Source organism: Gobio gobio (genome assembly GCF_949357685.1).
Source record: "Gobio gobio genome assembly, chromosome: 15".
Taxonomy (NCBI): domain Eukaryota; kingdom Metazoa; phylum Chordata; class Actinopteri; order Cypriniformes; family Gobionidae; genus Gobio; species Gobio gobio.
The window spans coordinates 43578628-43592710 of NC_137108.1; the positions used below are offsets into that span (position 1 = coordinate 43578628).

General features: G+C 39.2%; 1 protein-coding gene across 7 annotated transcripts in view; it reads left to right on the forward strand.

Moving 5' to 3' along the window:
- otud7b (OTU deubiquitinase 7B) overlaps positions 1-14083 on the forward strand; it is a 39977-nt gene that overhangs the window by 9063 nt on the left and 16831 nt on the right. The gene's annotated exons all lie outside the window — the stretch shown is intronic.

A 14083-nucleotide genomic window follows, 5' to 3' on the forward strand; every position in this document is an offset into this window, starting at 1 on the left:
ATCGTGGGAGTGCGAGTCTGTGTGCGTGCTTGCGAGTGCGTGCGTGTGTGTGCTTGCCAGCGCGTGCGTGCGAGTGTGTGAGCGTTATTGTAATTAAGTGCACTACTTGACAATTTCATGCGCTTTTAGTAGCCCATTTACTAGTTTTTATTTGTTCTAAATGCTCCTGTCGTCTGCTGTGTTCAGACTTAAGTTGTGTTTGATGTTTGCTATATTCAGGAAGTGTAGTACTTTCTTGGAGCAGATAAAATAAAACGGGAGTTCATACATCTGACTGCTTGTATTCAATGACAAAAACGTAGACGTGCAGTAGTAGTGAACAATGAGGATACAACTAACAAAAGCTGTTATGTAGGAGCAATAACCTTATGGGCAGCGCTGTGTCATATGCCATAGCTGTCCTGTGCACAAGAAAACCCGTGTTCGCGTCTCGGCTCAAGCTAGTCGACTCGACTTTCATCACATAAATGTCGACTTTAAAAAAAATCTGAAGTCGTTCAACCCCTAGAGTACACTAATAACTGCAATGTGAAAATTTGTATTAGTATAAACTTAGAAAATGCTAACATGTTAACAATAGCACGATATAGCACTTGCTGAATGAGTGCAGCAATATAACATACTTGTGTTTAGCATACTTGCTCTCGAACCAAGCCGCATGTACCACTTGTCACCATGATGGTAAAACCCTCATTAAAAGAAACTCCTTTACATTAACATAACAAAACCCCTCATCATTAATCTAGCACAAAAAACTTTATATAGCACTTAATTTTAGCATTTACTCTCCCTTTCGAGTGCCATGGGCAAAGCATGCTGGGAAATAGAAACCCCAGCCCAGTTTCAGTTAAACTTAAGTTCTTCTAATTCAAAATAAATAATTTCATAAAACTCAAAACAATGAAACCAGTTTACTTAAAGTATATCAGTTATGTGAACTTGAAAGAAAACGAAAGTGCTAAATACTCATAAAAGTTAATTTGACTGAACTAATTTGTTTAACTTAAGTTTGTCCTACACAAATTCATTATTTTGAGCGCTAGGGTTTACAGTGTTGCTATTGAGCCAATATGAGCCATCAGCATTGTGCCCTTGAGCGAAGCACTTGGGTCGAGCAGGTTGATCCAGGGGTTTTGAAAGCGTTTGCTTAGTGACTGACTGCTAGTCAGAGAGCCTCGTCTCTAACTTGTGTTTATTGATGTTTAGCTGTAGCTTTAAAATGCGGGTTATTTTTTTATGGCACTGAGCTTCTAGGTACTAGCTGTTCTCTTGGTTTCTCCGAAGGCCAATCTGATGACAGCCAGTGCCCACGGTTTGATTCATTCCTCTGGAGAGTCCCGCTAACCGCATACCTCGTTGCCCCAGACCTATGCGTCAACTTCACATGAAGACTATTCACATTCTTTAAGAAACCACTGTTCTTCAGACCGCCACAGATTATACTGTGAAACAAAAGCAGAACCGCTAGTCCAAACAGTGGCCAGAGAGTCAAATAAACAATGTGACCGCCAGTTAACTGTCAGTGGACTGTCACTGGGCGCAGTGTCTGGTGTGAAAGTGTGTTGATCACATGGCTCATTCCCTTATGCCCTGAACATCAGTCTTGATCCAGAGCAGCCGTAATCCTATCCCAGAGAAGCTGAAGAGGAGTCTTTCGCCTCTGACATCACAGGGATTGAAGCAAAGATGCCTGGCTGCCGAGCTTGCAGCACGTGGGGATTCACATGAGCAATAGCTGCTGCCTTAGGCTGTGGATAATTTGTGTCGAGCTGCTGTTGTGTACACTTTAGGTGCCTGTAGTTTGTCGTATGGTCCAAATGTCCTTCTTGAATATATATTTGTTTGCTATAGAAGAAATATTACGTTTGCTGTTTACCCTAGTGAAAAGTCGTTCCTTGAATTGGTTTGTTTGAAGTGTTTTATTTGAACAACAAAGCAGTTAAACTTGACTTTGCTTAAACGTTTTGTGCAGATAAGTTTCTTTGAGTTTACTCATGGTCACGCTAGACTTCTTTTGCTTGATGAAAGGAAGCAGCAGCACTAGATAAAATCTCATTAAATACGCCTTTTAAGAATAATATGTAAATCAAAACGCAAACCACACCCGGCCACCTTAATGTAGATTGCATAACTGTGTCAGAGTATATATAACAACTCGAAATTCATCATTCAAGCAACAATAGCATCCTTTGTAGGAGCCACAGCGAGATTCCCATGGCACGGTGAGCATTGCACATTTTTCAAGTGACAGAAGCTGCCTGACGTGATTGTGCACTTTAAGCTGCCTACTCAGATGGCTAGTTTTCCTAGGTGTGTTTGTGAAAAAATTCAAAAACATAATTGTGACAGTCAGATGTGGACTGAATGGGGAAAACCCAAATCATGTACACAGCACAGTTGGACTCCTTGTCCAAACATTGTTTAGTTTAGGTTGGCAAACTCCCCTGCACTGTTTAAACTTTGGCGGATTGTTTACCAAGGTCAATGAAAACATAACTGTCGCTATCTTTTATTATTATCTTTTTATCTTTTTTTGCAGACAGCAGTAGTCTTAGCCATGAAGCAGAATTGCCATTGTGCTACCAAGATGGCTGATCCAGATGGATTTAATTGTAATAAAAAGTGTTGAATGGGCTACTCTTATTGGTAGCTAAAAGAATCTGTTGAAGCAGATGTTGTGTGGGCTTGCTGATAGGCTTATCTCTTAGTATTTGTATTGAAGGATAACACTTTAGCAAACTCTGAATATTCCCATACAAACTCTTTAAAGGCCCACTGAAGTGCCTTGAAACGCGCAGCATTATTCAATGTGTTGACGTAATTTCCCCTGAAACAGCTCCAGTTGTAAGCAGCTCCTCCCCTTTTTAAAAACAGCCAATAGCATTTCTTTAATATCACAGTTTGACTAGATCGTTTCTGTTTGGTAAAGGCACAGTTTCCTCCTAATCTCTAACCGTTTCTCATCATAATCTTCTCCATATCGCTTTGAAATACTAGCCTGGCTCCGCCCTCCTACGTACTTCCACTCAATTTTAATTTTCCTTCAGTACTCCGTCTGGGACTGCGGTATATTCTTAGGTTTTCTCAGAACAAATTTTTACCGGTCCAATCAGGGAACAGAGGGAGTGGCTGAGAACGATGACGTTGATGTTGGGCGCTAGTTTGAGTTGTAGTTCAGTAATGGCGGCGGAGAAAGATGCGAGCGAAGCCATTCATTCCATTGTGGCACCGCTGCCGAATATCCAGAAGTTAAAGCCTTTCCAGCTTGCTCCATTAGTGGTGAAGGAGTTGTTTGAAGGCCTATTCGGACGGTAATTGTTTCTCGTGGGGTTGGAAGGTATTGTCATCATTTACAGGGGCTAGTCAGTGATTTTATTGTCGTCCGTCTCCCACCACCCGCGTAAAAATCCCCGGCCGAATTAACTACTGTTTTAGACAAACACCAAGGTTGTGTGGTCATTTAAGTTTTCAAGAATATATCACTTCAAAATTCACTGTATATCCTTTTTAACCACTGCAGAGCACCATACGGTTGCGCTTCGCTGTAATTTGGATGCATTTCTAGACTTGTATTTCTTTAAATGCTGGCAAGTATTTACAAGAACAATTTATTTCATCACCGCTCAAAAAATAAAAAGAAGAAAAGCACGTAAACATTTGAATTGGGCCGTTATTTACAGCAGCATTTATTCTTATCATACCAAGCATATGACATTTGTGTGTGTGTGTGTGTGTGTGTGTGTGTGTGTGTGTGTGTGTGTGTGTGTGTTTGATTGGACAGAAGATGTGATGAGAAGCTGAAGTCTGCGGTGATGTCATAAAAATATGTGAACCATTTTAACGGAAATGAGAGACTGTAAGTTTTGAAATCTCCTAAATGCTAATTTTGTCATTGTTTTGGAACACACCAGCTCATTCATAACCTTAAGGCTAACATAGTCATACTAAAAGCTAAAAAACTTGGTTACAAGGGGCCTTTAAGCTTTTTATGGTTACACAAAAGTAATTGATGTAAAAACGCATAAAATGACTCTAAATTTCATTTACATTTACTCTCCTGATCCAGCCATATGCAAAGCATGCTGGGTGGGAACTAACAATCCACTGCCCAGTTTCAGTTAATGCAAAAAAAAATATTCATGTAATCCCAACACAAATGGATTAAGGAAACTTCAATTATAAATATATTTAAGTAGATTGAACATGATGAAATTAAGTTAGGACAAAATGTAAAACAATTGTGTTGCTTTAGATCATTTTAATTGAGTAATTTGAACAAGCAGCAAACATATTTTTTTTCCAGTGTATAACATGCTATGTTTCCAGTGTCTGTCCTGAACTCAGTGACTCATTTCTCACTCCAGAGACAAAAAAAAGATTACTGTCATCTCTGTTCCTCTTCGCTTCAAATAATTTACTGTATTATTTGGTAGACTGTAGCTGAAATAGTGTATTACATCATGGGGCTGTGAGTTGGTCTCATTGTGAAAAACTTCTCAGTCATATCAGTGAAGTGCATTGTGTTCTGTGGTATTCATAGCATGGGGGTTTGCCAGGTTTCTTGCCCTCCTGCTTCCCCTTCGCTGTCTGTTTTGCAGACTTTACTTTGTACTTTGTGTTGCTTTTTTTGGACTATGATTACATGTGGCTATTTTTAGTAGTCAAGAACAGGCTTTTCTAAACTTGGCACTTTGCTGATAAGCGCTTGAACGTGCGTTGGAAGCTCTAGTCCCACAGAGCGTTCCAAGATATTTACATTACATTTACAGGACGTCTCTCTCGTCTCGTCAGACTTTTTGGACCCATTTCTCAATATTAGAACTGACATAAAATAGTTTTGTCATCATTTGTTATTACTAGTATTATTAGTAGTATTTACTTTGATTTACTAATATTTCACATTTATTTTTTGCTTCAGGAAATAATATGATCTTAGACTGAGGGTGGACAAGACAGTTTGACTTCAGCATTGCAGAACTTCTTGATAAGTAGAAAAACGAATCGCTATTAAGACCAGAGAAAGGGGGTGACAGAACATATATTCTCTTTAAAAATGATTTATTTTGTTCCTCTTTATTACCAGGAAATGGCAAATGCAAAGAAACACATTGATTAGGAGTCACCGGGGACTGCATTTGGACTGTTTAGCACATTTGCTTAACTGCAAATGGACAAATTAACAGTGACTCTATGCTCCTGCTAAACAATTGGTTTGCTTTGCACTAATGACTTTTTAATGGGGTCTGGAAAGGATGCTGATGAGCATATATCTGTGGTGCAGTCCCTGAATTTCCAGAGAGCTTACACATCCCCACCCAACCCCCTGAGATGACCCTTTGCGTTCAGTCCTCAGTGTTTCATCATCGCGTGGCCTGTCTTGGTGCAGTAGCCAGAGGGTGCAAACTGGGTTTTGAGAGCAAACCGGCTTCATCTCCTCTTTGCCGCATCTCCGAGCCCTAGCAGTGATGTTACATAATAATACTACGCATCCCATGCCTGAACAGATTACGTCAGAACCAAGCAGTTCAGTTTGCTAGGCTCATCAGATCTTTATAAGACTTCATTGGACATTGTTTGATTTCATGCATTTAACTCTTCATGATATGATGCTTATCATGCACTGTTGTAATTTACAGTTTATACACAAGTTTTCCTCTCCAGAATGTGCTTTTGATTTTTATCAGCAGGTTTGTTTGGAGCATGGCTATCTGAAAAATGACTGTGGGTCAAAGTGTTTGAAAGCTTTGCTTGTAGGGCAGAATCTTTAAACATCAAATATGTTTCCGTCGGCTGTGATTTTTGTTGCTTCTCTCAGCATTCGGTCAGAACAGAAAAATTACTCAGATGGTCGTGTCGCACCTGGTCAGGACATGGTGTGAGGGTGACAATGTTGTCAAGTTGTGATTGACAAGCAGTCTCTTTTTCACTCAAGCACAGCAGTGGTGGTTGCATGATACCATTTGGGCTCATTAATGCAGCTCTAAAAACCATGGGGACCATTCATTCAATTACTCTACAGCAGTGACTTCTGCTCTTTTTTTTCTTGCATTTTTATTTGGATCACGATTCAGTTTAGGTATTGTGTGTTTAGTCTAGAGTTAGACATTACTCATTTGTATTATGAGCAGCAGATGTCTGTTTAGTGTTTTATCTTGCTCATGTATGCTGGTGTTGTGCAATAGGGAGTCCATTAGATCTGCAGGGGCAGACAACACCTGAAGACAAACATCCCTATTCTTGCTGAGAGGATTTATGACATATATTCAAACAAACTTCTTCAGCTGCTGATTCTGCTGTCATCTACTCTGTCTGCTAGACTAAAATTGCAGGATAATGTTAGCAACCTTTTAAATTAGTTATCACATCATGCCAAAAAGGTACTATTAGTAGGGTTGGGTACCCAACGGTACCTTTTTTTCGGTACTTTAGGGATGTTTACATCAATAACTGTAAAGAACCTGTGTTATCACATTAGAAGTGTTATCACATCATGCCAAAAAGGTAATATTATAAACTAGTTTATTTGTGTATGGACACATTTTTCTTTTGTGTACTGTACTGTAAGGCTGTGTGTCCTGTCCACCAAAGCATTTTTTTTCACGCTGCTGGCTGGCGATCAATTGTTTTCAATGGGAGTGCCGCGTTTTTTAGAACGCCATGAGTGCAACGAGGCGCTGAGCGAGTATTTCAAGCTCAAGCGCTGAGCGCTCTGCGTTTTTTACCGGTCTGCGAGAGTTGAAGAATGTTCAACTTTGAGTAAAACGCATCGCTCATCACTGTCACTTTTCACCCAGCTGTCCAATCAGAGTGGAGGAGGGGCGGGACAAATACAACACAGACCAACCGCCACATTCTACAACGTCAACAGATGAAAACAACGAGCATAATAACGAAACAAAATAATTTAAAACAAGAGCCAGAGGAAATACTTTACATTGTATCAGGATTTTTATATAGAATCAATACAGAAACAAACTATCTGTGAAATTAGATAGTAGTACACTTCCGCGGATATTCCGCATCATAACAAGCAAAGAGTCTCAACTGGAAAAAAAACGCTGCGAAAACGCTCTCAAGCACCCACAGCGAGGCGTTTTCAGCTAGCTAAAAATGCTTTGGTGGACACACGACAAAATGTATCAACAGATTTGTCATTGAATAATGCACTTTTTGTGAATTTAGTAGGGATGTTCATTTCACGTTTTTTCCTTGACTGACAACCTAAGCTTGTTAACCGATCATTAATCAATAAATTCGATCATCTGAAGCGCACACGCTGGAGCGGCACTCCTTAAAGGTAGGGTAGGTAAAATTTGGTTAACTTTTTTTCCAAATTTGTTTAAACTTTCTTTAAATATCAATACATAATTAAAATGTAAGTACTCTGAAAAAGAAAGTATAAAAATTGAGTGTCTGTAGACCTCTCACGACTGTTTTAAAGACAGCTCATTATTTCCATTCACTCCACCTTCTCCCTTCTGGGCTCTTTCCAAAGCCACGCCCCCAAAACACATGAACGCGCTACGCCGACCGCTCAACTCAGCTGGAGGAAGACGCATTATTTACCTGAGACGAGCGGAGAAGAAGTGCATGTAGTGACATCATGTCAGAATCGCATGTAATAAAAAATCTAACTTTATCATTATGAATATAAACAAATAAGATGTCTTTTAGTACTCACTATCAAGCTAGAATAACGATACTGGTAAAGTTTAAAATACACACACAACACAGTGTCTAGGACACACACAGATACAAGATAAAAACATCAGTAAACATTGGTAGAGTATATAAAAACAAACCAAGGGCCGAAATAAACGTGCAGGTAAAGTTCCCGGTGAACATGGTAAAAGAGTTTAGACAGAGGGTAGTAGCTAAAGCTAACTTAGATCTAAAAAAAGTTGCTGGATGCGGTGTACTAGCTTTTACACATGCATTTTGTTATCTAAAGTTACATTTTGCGAAATTCAACACTGAGTATTTATCATCTCTACTAATGGTTCGCTAAGTGTATAACATTGTAACTTTATGCTAAGTAATGTTATGTTAGCTATATTAGGCAGCTACGTGTGCTAGTGAGACATGCTTCATGAAAACATAAACCAAAAAAATGTATAATCATAAAGAAAGATTACCTGTCCAGCAGAAATACAGCCTCTTGAACTCCTCAAATCAAACGGGTGCGCCAGGGTTGCCAGGTTTTCACAACAAAATCCGCCCAATTGCTACTCAAAACTAGCCCAAAACAAGCCCAATCGTGTTTCTCCGGTAAAAATCGCATTTGGGGGGTAAAATATGTGTCTTTTTGGTAGGGCTGCCTGCTAAAATTCGCAAATCCCTGGGCAAAATATCACATTATTGGGGTCGCTTCAACCCGCGGACATGAAAAACAGCCCACGGCAACAGTGTTTGAAGTAGCCCGACTTGACAACACTGAGGTGCGCGCATGTGGGCAGATCCTGGAGCAAAAGCGGTGGTAGCCATGGTAGCGAGAGAGAGTGACAGTCGCCCAAGCCAATCACTTGTTTCGGCCCGAACGATTGCAGATTAAAAAGTCTAGAGTCACTCGATTTTTATACTCTCTTTTTCAGAGTACTTACATTTTAATTATGTATTGACATATAAAGAAAGTTTAAACAAATTTGGACAAAAGTGTTTTAGATCATTCTTACCTACCCTACCTTTAAGGTGAAAGCGCAATCATTTAAATCACCATATTACATTTATTTTTAGTAGTATGACTATTCAAAACATTTTAGATGGTTTATTCTTGTATGTATAGTCCATTAATAGCAGGAGACGGGACATAGCGAGCACCGGAAGAGTCTGTGTGTGCGCGGCTTGAGCATGAAACTCAACGTCCATATGAATGAATTGAAAACGCTCGCTCTGCTCCAGGCCAGTGGGCATGCTCCATAAGAGATCCAGCGAATGACTGCATTGAAAGCGCTAGTACTACATGAGAAAAAAATCAAAGTTTACAGTTTGACATTACTACATTAAACTACTATATAATGTTGAATATAATGTATAATAATGCAATGGGGGAATATTTGGTGTGTCCAACTGTAACTGTAACTTTAAGAGAATGTCTCATGTTGAATTTAGGGCAAGTTAACGCATGAAATTCAAACAATAAATGCCTAAATGTGTTGTAGTGCCTCAGTTCAAGTGGCAGCGTTGAGGGCAAGTAAACTTTAATAAAAACATTATATATCGATAAACATGCATGACTATCAAAAGGTATTTTGAAAGATACAGTCCAACTTACCGAAATCCAAATCATGACTCACGTAATCACTCAATCAGTGTTTCAACTGTGGAAAGACTGCTTGTAAACAATAGGTCACTTAACATTGTATTTAGCCTACCTCAGAAAAAGCACACAATGTTCACAGTTTGTTAGTTAGCAATAAAGAAAAACATACTTACTTACTGTTAATTATATATGGATGCTTGAATAAATTTGTCATGAAGACAACAAGTGCTTATGAAAAATACCTTGTATGTGCAATTGAGTTGTATACAAACATTTCAGTGTTTTATTTGGGTGTGATTAGCTTATTATATCTGAAAATAAACAGCAGTTTAATATAATACCTTTGTTGTTAATTGCAATTAATATTATTGTGTACTAAATGAGAGGGTTCTCTGTATAGTTTGCAGCATTATTTGGGAGAGTTTTTTTCCATAAGAAAAATCAAACTATCTGGATCGGCATTGGCCGGTATCATTCTGAATAATCGACTAGCGGTATCGGTGCATCTCTACCAAAGATACATGTCATCAAAGTCAGGCAACACAAACCACAAATTTCATGACCTGAAACAAATATCATCACCCGTTAGCACATACAGAAACTAAGAAATAAAATGTTCTATTAAGAGATTTATATTTATATTAAGAGGTTTATTTTGTTGAGGAAAAATTTGCCCTAGTATTTAAATCATTTTTAAAAGCAAGTGGCCCCTACGCACCTTCCGTACTGACAGAGTAGGCCTATTTTAAGTTGTTTCTGTTGTTATAAGGAATAAATTCAATTGATCGCGCACACAAAACATATCAGCTCTAGCATTGCTAACTTGACATCACAGACTGTTCATTATCAAAATAAAATCCAGTCAACCAAACATATAGAAGTTACACTGCTCAATTTAAATAGTCCGTAGTACGATCTGTGGCGTCCCGCTGTGGTGTTATGCCAAGCACATTTTTGGACGTGAAGGATGACGTTTTACGTGGTACAAAGTACAAAGCCCACCTTGTTTACTTAAAGCAGCACTAGGAAACTTTTCAACCTTTATAATATATTTTCAAACCTCTTGTGATGATACATCGACTTACAATAGGTTGAATGACACGTCTGCCATAGCCTGACGGGGTCTGTATCGTTTTTCGTACTTTTAAACTTCGGGTTTCGGGTAGTAACCCGAGAAAAAAAAGAACTACAAAATTCGACTGCTTTACGGCATATACGTCACTTCCACCACCACCCCCACTTCCTTAAATTCGGACGTGCGAGCCCAACTATCATTTTGTTTGCCGAATGTTATAGTCACGGCCGAAGCAGCACAGAAAAATAAGAAAGCAAAGGTTTTGTCGGAGGAAAACAAAAAGAGGAAACAAGAAAGTGATCGGATTAAAGGCAGGAAGCAACCAGCGTTTGCTCGTTGGCGTGAGCTGAAGGAGGAGGGGCTACATTCTTGCAAGTAAATACGCAAGACGTACAAAATCGTACAAAATAATCGTACAAAATATTTTAGGATACCTAACATGTCTGTGATATTTGTTTATTTGTCTTGCCTCAAGCTATAATGCAAATCGATTTTTCAAATTTGCAGATTCATCTATGGTAGCTTGATATTATAATATTGACGATATATGGTTATTACCTACCACTCAAACATTGAATTGAAGTATCATATAGATTCTGTAAAACGGGAACCAATAGACTAGGCTACTATAATGACTCTGGCTTGTAAACGTGAGCATCGCGATCATTTGGCGTTTGAAAAAAATAAAACCCATTAAATTATATTTATATGACATGCTGAAACATATGCCACTATACCTGGGATGAAGACATTTCACACGCGACGCAAGCAGAATGCCTGAATGTGAACTCCTCCTGCAGTGTTCAGGGCTATCATGGTTGTCATGTCAACAAATGCACGTGCGATGCATCCCCTGATGTAGAATGACAGTTTACGACAGTAGTAGAGGACAATACTGTTTCCCAACTGTAGGGGGACCCCGAGAGCAAAACCTACCTAGTGCTGCTTTAAGAAATAATAGTTTAGCATCCAAATACATCACGAAGATGGAAACATTTGGATTTGTGCCTAATGAGAGAAGAAGGCTACGTGAACCCGTTGGTTTCAATTTAACTTTAAATACATTTATTTTGGCTTGAAGTTTAGGCTATATAGCTACTTTTTTTTTCATTCTTGTTCTGTTCTGAATGCTGTTAAATTTGAAAGGATTTGTTGTAGAGTGAGGGGAATTAAAATAGCCCATAGCTGTGTATAGTGTTTCTAATGTTTATAAACATTTAGCTTTATTTACTGACATTTTACATTTAATGTAATAATAAAATGCGACTTATATGTGACTTAAATGTTTTTTTTCCTCTCAAAAACTCATTTATATGTGTAGCGTATTTTTTAACCATTCAGAAAACGTTTTTTCAAATACCTTTGCTGTAATTACTTAGTAATTAGTAATTACTTAAAGGGGGGGTGAAATGCTGTTTCATGCATACTGATCTTTTTGCACTGTTTAAGACTTGGATTCCCATGCTAAACATGGACACAGTTTCAAAAGCTAAGGTGGACGTTTGATGGGAGTATTTCTTTGCCAAAATTAGTACTTCCTGTTAGTCATAAGTTTCGGAAAGTTTTTTTCGATCATGGGTCCGCTTGACGTCAACAGGGCGGAATTTCCTTGTATGGGCCGTACGGACAACTACCGGAAGAGCGCGCGCGAGAGAGAGAGAGAGAGAGAGAGAGAGAGCGTGAAAGCAATAGGCTACGCCCATCAAAGCGCTGGCTCGTAGCCAAATAACCCAAGGCAAAGGCAAAAGTGGATGGAATTTGCTTTTCCGGATCAGCAACTGAGTTGCGCAAATATTTATGTCTGTTCCCTGCATTTCGGTGCCGATTGTTTTATGAACAAGGCCCAGTTCGACGCCGGATTTTCAAATCGCCTAATACTGAAGGATGGAGCGGTCCCAACGATAAAGGTCCCAACGTTGGAACCGCATGCAGTGAGTAAGACTGCTTCAAATGTCTGTTTTTGCCTATGCCCATCAAGTAGCCCAAACATGATCACGTATTGATCAATGGAGCATGCGATGTATAGTGTGGACATTTGTTTAGCTGGCCACTATATGTGTATGTTTGTGTATTGTAAAAGCACTCCAAACAACAATACACAAAGAGTGGGGAAATATGTTGAACTAAATAAGCGCGGTTCTTCATTCAAATGCGCTACTATTCCATGTCTTTCTATGTAAACACTAGCCTGACGCGCAAAACCAGTCCGCTTACTACAAATCATGTCTACACAAACCACGCGTAAACACACACACACACACACACACACACACACACACACACACACACACACACACACGATATAATTAAAGTATAAATGTGTAAATAACACAAGCCGCTAAGCATATTATATAGTTAGTGTAACTTATACCACATAGAGATGTCCTGCTCTAGTCGTTTTTGCTGCTGCTCCTGTTCAACTTCAGCCTCTGGGTCTGATTCCGGATCATAGATGTATGGCTGTATCTGATTAAAAGCCATTTTTTATGTTGAGTAAAGTTTTTTCCCGCTTTTAGGGATGACGCAGCTTTCAGACGCACTCAACACAGTAACAGCGGCGCGCGCTCGACATTCTTTAGCTCCGCCCACACGATACGCCCCCAGCCGCACGGCTTTTTTCGGAAAGACTCGGAACAGCGCATCTTCCTTTTATAATTATAATAAAAATAAAGACTTTTCGGAGATATGCAGGATGCAATGCTACTCTATAGGTACTCAAGATTGACATGAGACTGACTGAAACTGAGTGCCCCCCCCCCCCCCCTTAAATTACTTTTTAAACAATATAGTATTATTCGATCAAAATTTGTATTGTTGGTTAATGGTTAACTAGTTAATTATGAGCATCCCTGACGTGTTCATTCAATTTAACCAATGTTATGTTCTCAGTTTATATTTTAATATATTTGCAGTATATCTGTCATTGCACCTGCCGCCATTATTCTAGTTTCTAACTCGCTTATGTGTATTTTGTAGCCTACTTTTGGGGAGAAAAGTAGACGCATGTATCATGAACGGTTTTCAAATGAAATGTCAGCTACCACAGAGAAGCAGTGTGTTGCCAACGAGCAAGAACTTTGCCCACTCAGTTGAAGATGTGAAGCACTGCTCTAGTGTCAGATTTATATTTCCATGCATGTCATGAGATGTATAGAGGATATCTGACAAGCGAATCAGGAGAGGCATGTCAAGTCTCGTTGCATGAATCCGGGCTCAACAGTGGGGATTTTTCTGCTTTCCTGGTCAGTATTTCAAACCTTTATCAGTTCCATGACCGCTATAAAAGGCTTGCTTTATTTATTTAGCCGTAGATAATTGTGATTTTTGTGATTTTTTTTTTTTTTTTTTTTGCAATTTCAAAATACCTTCATCTCTATTAACCAGCTAGATGATGGGTTCTTGGTGCCACACTTAACCCAGCTCAATTCACAACAACAGTGCGCACAGAAAATACAAATGCATAAAAATACATGCACATGATCATTGCACATAAGTAACAATGCAGCACTGGCCTGAGTGACAGTTCCATCAGCTGGCCCAGAACTCTCTCTCTCTCACTGACCTGCGGTCATCCTTATTGTTGAGCCCTGATGCTTCTTTATAGGGAGCAAAGGTTACAAGCTTGTTTTGTGTTATTTCCATAAACTGATACAAATCTTTGATGACTGTGTACTGGTTAAACTAATAACAGTCATATAGGTTAGAGGGCTAGATTCAGTGCAGTGCACAGAGCAAACACAACCGTGTTG